The sequence below is a fragment of the Pinus tabuliformis genome, chromosome 8, assembly GCF_031772625.1.
Source record: "Pinus tabuliformis cultivar Carrire ecotype Pingquan chromosome 8, CPIR1, whole genome shotgun sequence".
Classification (NCBI taxonomy): Eukaryota; Viridiplantae; Streptophyta; class Pinopsida; order Pinales; family Pinaceae; genus Pinus; species Pinus tabuliformis.
Window position 1 is genome coordinate 27931462 of NC_142294.1, and position 12089 is coordinate 27943550.

Here is a 12089-nt window from a genome sequence, read left to right on the forward strand (position 1 = left end):
TATGCCCAAAACAGAGGCAGAACCCTTCTCTATGACCAGCACTGATTTCTCCACAGTTTTGATGAATTCTTGTCTTGAGAGAGGTTTCCTGTAGATCTTCAGTTGATGCCCATTGACAAGCATGGGGATGGCCTCCTCATCAATGGTCCAAATAAGAACAGATCCATTGTCATGACATTTTTCCACTGCATATGGTCCCAGCCATCTGGTTCTCAGCTTCCCCTTGAAATCCTTATGCCTAGAATCATACAACAGCACCCAATCTCCTGGCTGAAATTGCTTGTCATTCAGGTGTTGGTCATGCCACACCTTCCTCTGAAGTTGAACCACTTCTGAGTGAAGAAGGGCCTGCATTCAGTGCTTGTCCAATCCGTTCAGCTGCAATAACCTTTCTTGTTGGGCATGGCTGAGATCTAGGTCCAGCTGAGCTGCCATCCTCAAAGTGTTGTATTCAAATTCAATTGACAGCAAAGCTCTCTTCCCATAGACCAACTCATAAGGTGTGAAGCCGGTTGTGGTCTTCCAAGTGGTGTTGTAAGCCCATGTGGCCTCAACCAGGCGATCTGCCCAATCTTTCCTACTGCTGCTCACCACCTTAGTCAGAATCCCTTCCAATGCTCTATTGGTGACTTCCACTTGCCCATTTTCCTGAGGATGATAGGGGGTGGAAGTCATATGCTTGATTTTGTGATGAGCTAGTAGGTCTTCAATTAAGTTGGATGTGAACTGGCTTCCTTGATCGGTGACTAGCTCTCTTGGGTAGCCAAATTTGTAGAAGATGTTTTCTCTTAAGAACTCAGCCACCTTTTCTTCTGTTGCTGCTTTGATTGCCTTAGTTTCTGCCCACTTTGTCAGGTAGTCTGTGCACACAATGATGTAAGACCTTTGCCTCGAAGGAGGGTTGATTGGACCGACAAAATCCATACCCCACTTCTCAAATGGCTCAAGAGTCACTTGAGGTTGGAGAGGCATCTCATCCCTTTGAGTTGGTTTCCCCATCCTTTGGCATCGGTCACATTGGCTGATATACCTTCTGACATCTTGATGAAGTGTGGGCCAATAGTAGCCTGCCTGCAGGATTTTGAAGACAGTCCTCTTTGCTGCAAAATGTCCTCCACAAGGCCCATCATGACAGGTGAGGAGGATATCAAAGACTTCCTCCTCCCTTACAAAACGCCTTAAGATCTGATCAGGGCCAAGCTTGAACAGGTTGCCCCCGATCCAAGTGAATGAGGCACTTTTTCTGATGATTCTGCTCTTCTCTCTTGAGGATAGGTGCGGAGGGAACTGTGCTGAAACAAGGTAGTTTGCTATATCAACAAACCATGGAGAGAGTTCTGAAATAGCAAACAGATGTTCATCGGGCATCTGGTCATCCACTGTTCCATCCTCATCTGTAGATAAATCCAATCTAGATAAGAAGTCAGCAACAACATTTTCTTTACCTGGTTTGTCAACGATAGTCAAATCAAACTGCTGCAACAAAAGTAACCATCTAATAATACGAGCATTCACATCTGGTTTATTCATTAAATATCTAATTGTAGCATGATTAGTATGTACAAATGTTTGATAGCCAGTGATATAATTTCGGAACTTGTTCAGTGCATGGACCACGGCCAAGAATTCTTTCTCAGTTACAGTGTAGTTCAGTTCTGCTTTGGATAAGTTTTTGCTAACAAAGTAAATGGCATATGGAAGTTTTTGTTCAACTTGTCCTAAGGCTGCCCCTATGGCTTTGTTCAAGGCATCAGTGTGGATGTGGAAAGGTAGGGCCCAGTTTGGACCTCTCAAGATTGGGGCAGACACCAACTTGTCCTTTAATTCATTCAGAACCCTCTGACAATCGTCAGTCCATTTAAACTCCACATATTTTGCCAAGAGGCCAAACAATGGCGAGGCTAGCTTGCTGAAGTCTTTAATGAATCTCCTGTAATACCCTACTAATCCTAAGAAACTCCAAACATCCCTTACCTTTTGAGGAGGTGGAACCTTATTGATGAGAGCAATTTTGTTAGGATCCACCTGTAACCCTTGGCAAGAAATGGTATGGCCTAGCACAGTCCCTTCAGTCATCAAGAATTCACATTTTTCAGGACTAAGGGACAAGTTCATCTCAATGAATTTGGTTAGGACTTTTCCCAGATTGGACAATGCTTCCTGGAAGTTGGACCCATAAGGAGTGAAGTCATCCATATAGATTTCCACTGCATCATGGACCAGCTCAGAAAAGATTCTCAAGACGGCTCTCTGGAAGGTAGCAGGAGCATTGCATAGTCCAAAGGGAAGAACTTGGTAGGCAAAGGTACCCCAAGGAAAAGTGAAGGTGGTCTTATCTTGGTCTTCCAGGCTGATTTGGATTTGGTTGTACCCGCTAAACCCATCTAGGAAAGAGAAAAACTTCTTTCCTGCCAGTCCATCCAACACTTGATCTGTGAAAGGTAGAGGAAAATGGTCTTTCTTGGTAGCTTTGTTCAGTTCTCGGTAGTCCACACAAATTCTCCACTTCCCATTTTTCTTGGGAACCAACACCAGAGGGGACACCCATTCGCTATCTGAGATGGGGTAAATGAATCCGGCATCCAACAGTTTTTGCAATTCTTCCTTGACGATGTCCTTAAGGGCTGGATTCATTCTCCTCTGGGGTTGCCGAACCGGTTTACAGTCCTCTTTGATGTAGATGTGATGGGTACAGACCGAAGGATGGACTCCTTTCATCTCCTTATAGCTCCAAGCAAAAGCATCTAGATGACTTGCCAACAGACTACACAGCTCCTTTTCCTGGGAAGGAGATAGGGAGGAGCTGATCTTTAATGTTCTCTCAGGGCCGAACTCCACATTTTTGACTCTGGGAGTGACAGGGTTGGTCGCACAAAGGTCCACTAAGGTGCTGGCTTGGGCATCCTCCACCAATTCCTCTAAGGACAGTGCACTGGGAGGCGGATTCGGGATCAAGGTCTCAATCAAATCATCCTCGGTTGGGGGATCTCCCCTAGTGGTGTCTAGGGTGCACAAAGGTGCTGAGTACACCTCATCTTCTTCTCCTTCCTCAAACCAAAGTGGTAAGTCATGCTCTAATGAGGGTTGGGCAGGAGGCTATAGGACTAGCTGCTTGGACATAGGACCATTTTTGATGGTCATGTTTCTTGCACGGCAGCTTATGTAAGCATCTGCAGTGGCTAACCAAGGCCTTCCCAAAATAAGAGGATATCCAGTGAGCTTTGCCTTTGGTTGCAGAACCAAGAAATCTGCGGGGTATTCCCAAGAGTCAACAGAGACCAAGACATCCTCCACAATCCCTTCTGGAGTCACGGTGGAGCGATCTGCTAGTTGTAGGACTGTCGAGGTCTTCCTCAAGGAACCCTGAAGGTTGAGTTTGAGCATGGTATCCCTGGTCATCACATTAATGGTAGCCCCCAGATCAATCAAGGTGTGAGGTATGATGGTGCCATTGATGTGGACATCTACTACAGGACTCCCAGGATCTAGATACTTTGGGCAGATGACTTGTCCCAACATAAGACAGACAGTTTTCCTATGACATTGATGGTTGAAGCATCTCTCTTTCGCCTGCCTGGGTGTCTGAAACACTTTTCCTTAACCAGTTTGTTGTATATTGGTACATCTTTGATGGCTTGGAGAAGTGGTATTTTCACACACAACTGTTTGAGTTCTCTTAGAAGCTCGTCCTCCTCTGGGTTGGGTTGTGTGGTGGCTGTTAGTCTCTCAGGAAAGGGTGGAATAGCGTTTGGTTCACTTTCCTGTTTATCTTCCTTGTCCTCTGGGGGAGGAGGTTGGCGATCCGGAAGAGTCTTTCCAGATCGCAGATTGATCTCCTGGATCTCCACAACATAGGTAGGGCATGATGTTTCCCCAGTATATACCTGCTGGGCCTGTCTGTTGTTGGGGTTCGGGTTCGGTTGAGCAGGCATTTGAGGTTGCCTTGGAGGAGCAGGAGGTAATGGTTGTGGTTGAACTGGTGGTGGAGGCAAAATGGCGGGAGGAGTATTGTACTGGGGCCTCCACCCTGATTGAGGTGCATTCCACTGAGGCTGTGGCTGGGCGTGTGAGTGATATGAATGAGTAGTGGGTTGAGTATGGTACTGAGGTGGGTAAGACCATGGAGGAGGCATAGACCAGGAAGGATGAGCAGGGGGACCCCAGGAAGGCATAGGAGTAGCTTGGTTGGGGCTGTAATAAGCTTGGGGTGCCCCTTGCATCCCCTGCTGGTAAGGTCTAGGTCCTTGTGGCCTCCTTTGGTTGAGGAAATAGAGAGGTTCAGTGGGGGCTTCTGTCCCTTGATACATGGCTTTAATCCCAGGTAAGGTTGGACATTGGTTTGTGGGGTGGTCCTCCTCACAAACAAAACATACTTCAACCGAATGTAATGGGAATTTGTTCTTAGGGTGTTTCCTTGTAAACCTAGGGCAGAAGATAACCAAGGCCCTCTCAGCTTCTTCTTTCTTCTGTTGGATTCGGAATGTATCAAGTTGCATGGCAATGGTCTGTCTCACCTCACTCTTGAGATCTTCTAATTGATTTGCAAACTCATGTTTGGAGAAAGGAATACCAGCTGAGAAGTGGTTTCCTCTACCTCTTTTCCGGGCTGCCCTAGAGTGGTTTCTAAACACAGTCTTTATGTCCTCATAAGACAGTTGGTAAATATCTCCTCCAGCTAGCATGTGAAGGGTATATAAGATGTCTTCAGGGACTCCTCGGAGTAGGACCAACTTGAGGGATTCAGGGTCAAGTGTGCACCTGGCCCGTTTATAGCTAAGTTGGAACCTTTCCTCGTAATCCTCTAAGGACTCATCATTTCCTATGGTCATCCGAAAGATTTCTCCCTTGGTTTCCTTGGACCTACAGTAGTCCCGGTATTTGGTATTGAAAGCTTGCTGCATCTGAGCCCAAGTGGTGATACTGTTCCCAGGTAAGCCCATGAACCAGCGTAATGCTGCATCCTTAAGGGTTGAGGGGAAGAGTTTCAGCTTCTGCTCATCTTCAGTATAGTCATAGGTTCGACAAAGGACAACAAACTCAAACAGGAAGGTATCAGGATCTTCAGTAGTAAGTCTATGGAAGTGAGGTAAAACAGAAGGGCTTATGTTCTTCCTTTTCATGTCTCCATTGGTCTCTTGGATGGGGAAGGCACCTTCAATTCTCTCATCTTCTCCCCTATTGTCATCCATAGCTTCAGATGGAATGGTCTCTAACTCTTCTTCTGCTATAGGATCTTCGTATATCTCAGGAGGTTCATCTATAGGTTCTTCTGGATCACTGTCACCAAAGAAGAGAGAAGGGTGACTCAGTGATGTGGTGGGGGTGTTGGGTAAGAATTTGCATGTTTTATCTCGGTTCCTACGAGGCATGAAATGGAAAGACTTTTGATTGCTTTTGTTTTTTCTCTGGTACCTGCAAAAACTGAAACAGATTGATCTACAGCTAACTATCTTGCTGAAATGAAAATGCAGAATTGAAATGAAAGCAGGAAAGAACTAATCTACTTTGCTCAAATGAAATTGCAGGAATGGAAATGCTAGTCTACGCTTGCAGAATTGAAATGCTAATCTACGCTTGCAAAAATGAAATTGCGGAATTGAAATGTTAATCTATGAAAGTAGGAAATGTCTATGCTACTTTTGTAGAATGGAAATGAAATAAACTACTTAGCAGAAGGCGAGAGTAGGAAAATAGAAGAAAAACAACAATTACTAATACTCTGACGCTTCCCCGGCAACGGCGCCAAAAAGATGGTGGGCTCCAGTATTGTAGCAATAATGCTACAACTCCTGGAGCTTCCTTCTCCAATTTTATCAACCCGGTAGTTCGTAACAAACTTGGAAGCGACGGTGCTGTATGCACAAGTACTAGCTCTTGTCGCAGCTGTCACTTGGTCAGCTGGCACAAGTCCGCTAGGGCTCAAGCCAACTTCTATGAGTTCTCAGAAGAAGCTTTTTAACCGATGAACGAAAGCTATCTCAAAGGAAATTAACCTACTGTAGGAAGGAACTGAAAGCCAATCAAGAATCACAAACCCTAGCAAACCCTAATTCTACCAGCTAGTCCTACTGATGCAAAGGTGGGAATGCAAACTACTGAAAGAGATGCCATTACTTCTAGGAAGGTGAGGTGCATGTGTCTAGACTACTTTGATCTAAAGAAAACATATTTTTGTATTTTTGTTCAAGTTGTTGGAATTATTATGTGTGTGCTTCTAACTGGGTCTTGATTGTGCAGGGATAAATCAAGGAGGGAAATGCTTGGAAAAGGTCAGGAAGGCTCAGAGAGGGTCTAAGGAATCCCTAACATCCTTTCAGAGAATTTCACCAAGTCTGGATGCCAAGCAACCATGTTTATGAGCTTCTACAGGAAGTCTACAGGGGTTCTACAGGATGTTCAGGATTTCTACAGGAAGTTCAGTAATTCCTACAGGAAGTTCAGCAATCGGATTTTTGGGTGGTGGATGAGTGGAAGAGGCTGCATGGATGGATAGGGAGGTAGGAGGGGGGTTTATAATGGCTTATGGACATGGAGATGAGGTGAAGAGGGGGGTGTGCAAAGCTAGTTGGTCTAGAGGAGGGTAGAGGGAATGGAAGGCCGAAAAGGTAGAATAACGTGGGTAATAGAAGAGTTGGGAGGCAAGTGGTATCACTGGGAGATGAGTAGATGGCCTAGGCACAGCTTAGAAGGATAAGGGAGTGAGGGAGTAGTAGTGCACAGTGTAAATGAAACAAATCATCCATGTTTTGCACATAACCGAAATTTCATCAACCTATTCTAACTGTGTTTATAAAACCAAAGAACAACAACGTGATTTTTAAGGAAAATCATGCATGGTACTGAAGCAAAGAATCATTCCACAAGATTTGAACGCATGGACACTGCTACAAACGAGAACATTGCATCAAAGCTTGCATGAACATGTAAAACAATGTTTTTGGTGGGTGGCACGGTCTGCAATTCCAGTCCCTAAACAGAGGTGAAAGTGAGTGTGCAGTCAACCCTTTTTGGAACTCTGATTACTCCAATCTCCTTACTCTTAATCTAAACTACTGAAGCAAAACTGTTCATAAAACTAACCTACTTAACCACACCAAGAAATTCAACTCAGCAAACTGTGTTTCCAAATGCATGTAAAGGAAAAGAAATACAATGCCGAAAGAAAGGTAACAATACAAAGGAAGGAAGCCTTAGGCTCTCAGGTTGGGCCCAACCCCGAGAGCTATGGCTCCTTCAAGAACTCAGAACTGAACTCAAATCTGCCTGCTTTTCATTAAAAGATAATAGTCACAAGTCAAATAACATGCCAAAGATGGCTTACAAAAGAGAAAAACAGAGCTATCAACCCGTAGTTCAGAATATGCAACAAGGTTTCAAAAGTCTCCCTCGAAGGCTACAGGCTCATCATTTATACATTACGAGGGCCAAGCTAGCCTCCTAAATTAGTGGGGTTTGGTTGACCAAACTAAGAGTAATCTGCTGCTTCCTCAAAATCCGTTTGGCTGCCTTCTAGCTCGGTGGTGGTGGCTGTTGGAGCTTGGAGTTGGGGGTGAAGATCACGAGGAAGGCCATTCAATGCTGTGGACAACCTTCCTACAAAATCTCAATCCCATCTTGGCTGTCTCCTAGCCCTCATCTGCGTGGTTTTGCTCCATTAAATGTCAAAAAACCTTAAATAAACATGTGTTAGCCACCTAGGAATAGTGACTGCCCTCATTCGTACAAATGACATAAATATACTAAAAAATGATGCATAAGTTATGAAAAATGAAGGGTTGAGCAAGGGTAGTTAGGCCAAATGAGCCCAAAATGTTACCAAATTTGGGGCTCATCAATCGACACTAAAAATAAACCAGCAAAAACAAGCAATGGAAAAGCTTCAATAAAATCAATAAGATGGTTGTGGATGAACCTTGGATAGACAAGAAACCCAAGCAAACACTTTGAAATGCTTAAGAGAACTAGGTCACAGGGTCTAAGAACACAAGATTCACTCAAATGAAATCAACGAGACCGTACCTTAACCAAAGGCAATCAAAACAAGCTAATGAGAGACAAGAAACAATAGGGGATAAACAAGATTGATGGATTCAGGAGGTAAAGTTGTAAAAAATAACTTTACAGGAATTGTCGCGGGTGTTACACTGACAACTAGAGACTAGTCACTAGTGTTACACTAACAACTAGAGACTAGTCGCTAGTGTTACACTAACAACTAGAGACTAGTCACTAGTGTTACATTGACAACTCGAGACCAGTCGCTAAAGTACACCCGTTTTCAGTGACGGTCCGATTTCAGGAGTTGTCGTGGGAATTAAACTAGAAACCCAAGATGAAAGCCAAATAGTCGCGGGTACAAAGCTAGAACATCAGCGATGTCATCGCGACTGTTAGGCTATCTTCAGCGGTGATCTTACTTAAGCAAAAGACAAAGTAAAAACACCTAAATGACACCATATTATCCTTCCAGACAGTAAGGGGACTTCCTAGATTGACCCAAGTAACCCAAAAACTGATGGTTTAACCGCAAAATTCAAGAGACACCAAATCAAAACCAAACAAAACCAAACAAGAGAAAAATATAGGATGGACTCCCTAGTGGAGTCGCCAACTTGTGATGCAGGAAAGTGTTCGCTCTATGGACAGAGGCAAGCCCTCTAGCCCTAGAGTGGGTCTAGTCACAACAAAGACAGATCAACAATTGATTTCCTTAAACAGTCATCATTGTAGGCCTACCTCAAATCAGTGGTCGATGAAGTTCCGTTGCACTACTCCAGCTTCTTCTTCTTTCTCCTTAATGAGTGATCAACCTGAAACAACACAAAGGAAAAGCAACAAAGCACGTAACCAGGAAACAACAATGATCTATTTACTCATAAAGTCAAGAAGTCACGAGCTATCAAGTAAATTACATACAAGACATAGGAAAACATCATTGATTGTATTAATAATGAATTAAGGGCAAGCGTACAACCAAGTCTTGACGTCACGAGCCTTCTCAAAGGATCCAACCAGTATGTTTCTCAAGCATTCACTCTTCAAGGATGAATATCCCAACATACAATGTCTCTCTCTCACTCATAAGTTTTAACACAAAGTTAAAGGCACTCCACAACCTTCCAAAAGCTATCAACAATCCCACACTTTTCACACCCACACTAGCTATCTATAAAACTCAAAAGCACTAGCAGCACTGCCCAACCAAAAAAATACCCAAACTAGCTAATCACATCAAAGGTGAGTGATTTAATAGGAGAAGGAGTCTCCATGAAATGTGGAAGGAGGAGCTCATCCTCAACAGAGGTAGCACAAATGATAGAACTACCATACCACGAGGGGAAAGGCGACCCAACCCATGCCAACAACCAAGTCTGGAGGCATCCAGAAGGCTGACCGTTGAAACGAATTCGCCCAATCTGGATTGTCGCAGGCTGCAAACCAACTATTTGTGATGACATCACAAGGATACTATGCATGTGGACCCACTGTCATCGGATAAAACTCATAACTTCACGCTGGGTCTAGTAATCCGATCGTCGCGGGAAACAGATGTACACCGGCGACGGAGTCGCGATGAGACCATTATGGACATGGGAATGATGCGTATATTAAGGGTTTACTTGCGACGAGGCAGAAAATTAGTCAAAAGGGGTCAATATTAAGCACTAGAGAGCATTTGCTTAATCTTCTTACATTGGTGGGAAGATATGGACATGTTTATTTGACACATGACACAACAGAGCGGCTGAGATGAGGACAGTGACAAATTACTGTGTAACAATGGTGTTGGTGGAGGTGGAGGTGTGGGAAAAGGTGTATGTGGTGGAGGTGGAGGCAAAGGTGGAGTGGATGGATGATGTGTTCATGGAAAACCTTGTGTTATCAGCTAGACAACACTTCATAGTGAAGCCTGCATCGCTCCTTTGTCATTGCTTGAAGGAGGTTCAATTAATGGACTATATTATGGACCTGATATTTCTTGGTCTCTAAAGAGTCTTCTGCTTCATGTAGCTATGAACATCAAAGCAATGTCATCACCCATTTTTCACACAACAACATTTTAATCCAAGTATTCAATTATGTTAAATACTTACCTTGCAGTCCCTTGAAAAATCACCACTCCGCTTCGCTATAGTTGACCAAGGTGTCAACTGCAAATTTTGTAACAAATCCTCCTAGAATCTGATTGAGCCAATGATTAACAACCTGCGTGATTTTGTTTTCAGAAGCTTCTAATCGCCATGCTAATTATGGAGTCCACACTATAGGACTATCGATCTTCCACCTTCCTTAACTATCTGTTAATTTAGCTAACCGCTCGTACAATTCAATGGGAAAAGTGGAGAAGAAGATCTCATGCATCCTTGTATACAGATACATGTTCAACCACTCTTCTTTAGATAGGAATGAGTTCCTATTTTCTTATATCGCAAACTCGTGAATCTTATGATCCAACCAATTTTCAAGTTCTTTCATGGTCAAATTCCAATTATGCGACATCACACATCTCTTTCAAGAAAATCCTAGTTCCGGTGTAGAACTTTTTCTACAAAATCTCGCTTTAATACCATGTAGAAATTATGACATTAGATTAACCTAATAATGCAATATAACTAGAGAAAAATAATCTAATCTACTTCTACAATCAAACTTATGGAAGCTTAATAGATTTGAGCCAGATCAAGTAGAACACATTTAACCAGAAGCATAATCAATACATGTGAAACACAGAAGAATACTCTGGGGAAAGCCTTCACTAAAAACCCCGCTATCTGTATTATCATACAAGGTGGAAATATATCAAAATGACACAAAGCTTTAGCTTTCACAGCTAGCCAGCTCTCCGTACAATCCTCCTGGATGCTCACAGGCAAACAAGGCTTCTCACAAGCCTTCTCCTTTGCCCTCCAAGCCTCCTATTTCCTTGTACAATTTTCCCTAGGTGATCTAGCTGTTACTCAGTGTAACACTGATCTCACACACTGCTCCAACACACTGTCATAACTGTGAAATCCCCAAGGAACCTTGTTCCTTCTACATGGTGATTTTCCTTTATAGAAAAAATCATGCAACTGATGGTACAATGTTCTTGTCTTTAATCTCAACTAGGTCTTTCTCTGAATAGACATGCATGAGTTATTTCTGAGAGAATATTCAGTTATTTGGAGTACACTAGTTTGATGCATGCATGCATTAACTGAATGAACTCACAATTAGTTCCTCAAACTGTTTGGAACTAATTTAACTAGAAATAACTTAGTTAACTATGCTAACTAATTACAACTCAATTATAACTCATCCTTATAATCTCCTTAATTTAAGGGATAATTGTTGCATGACTTCACAAAGACTTCTAGCTTGAATTTATCCAACTAATTAATCCAAGATGAATTAATTAATTATTTTTCAAGCAGTTGGTGAGACTAAATTCGAATTTTAATTCTCAATTTTAATTCAAGGAAAAATTAAAATTGAAATATTCTGAATGTTATTTTTAGCATTTCTTGTTGCTATTCTCAACACCCGGCAATGGAACCAATTGTTAACTTAGGGGGTCCTAAACCAGGTTTAAAGTTAGTTGCACCAACCAACAAATCCCTACACTATTGGCCCTTTCAGCAAAAACACGCGTAGTGTAGGCTACAGTCTCACCCGAGGCAATATGGGGGGATCAAAGAACCAAGTTTCTGCATCCAGAGACTAGTGTGATGTCTTCCAGTGCCTCAAATCTACCTTTGTGTAGATTGATACATTCCTAGGGCATTGTTGTAGTAGCTACAACCACCCTCCAAAATTTTTCCTTAGCCTATTTTGGAGCCTCCCTACCAACCTTCATAGCAGCCAGCCTTTCCTCATTAAGTCCTCAAGCTTCAGTGTCTTTCTTGCTTAAAGGCAACCTATCGATCACAATTTGATCTCTTCCCTTCATAGGCTGCTCACCCGGATTTGGTCCAGCTGCAGGCTAAATATTCCCCTATAAAATTGTGCATTTCTGTAGGGAAACCAACCTTCCCTCCAGAAATTGTGCAATCCTCTCTAATAGCCTGCTAGGCTCTAGGTTTGTGAAATCCTGTAAGCCAACCCTCCCA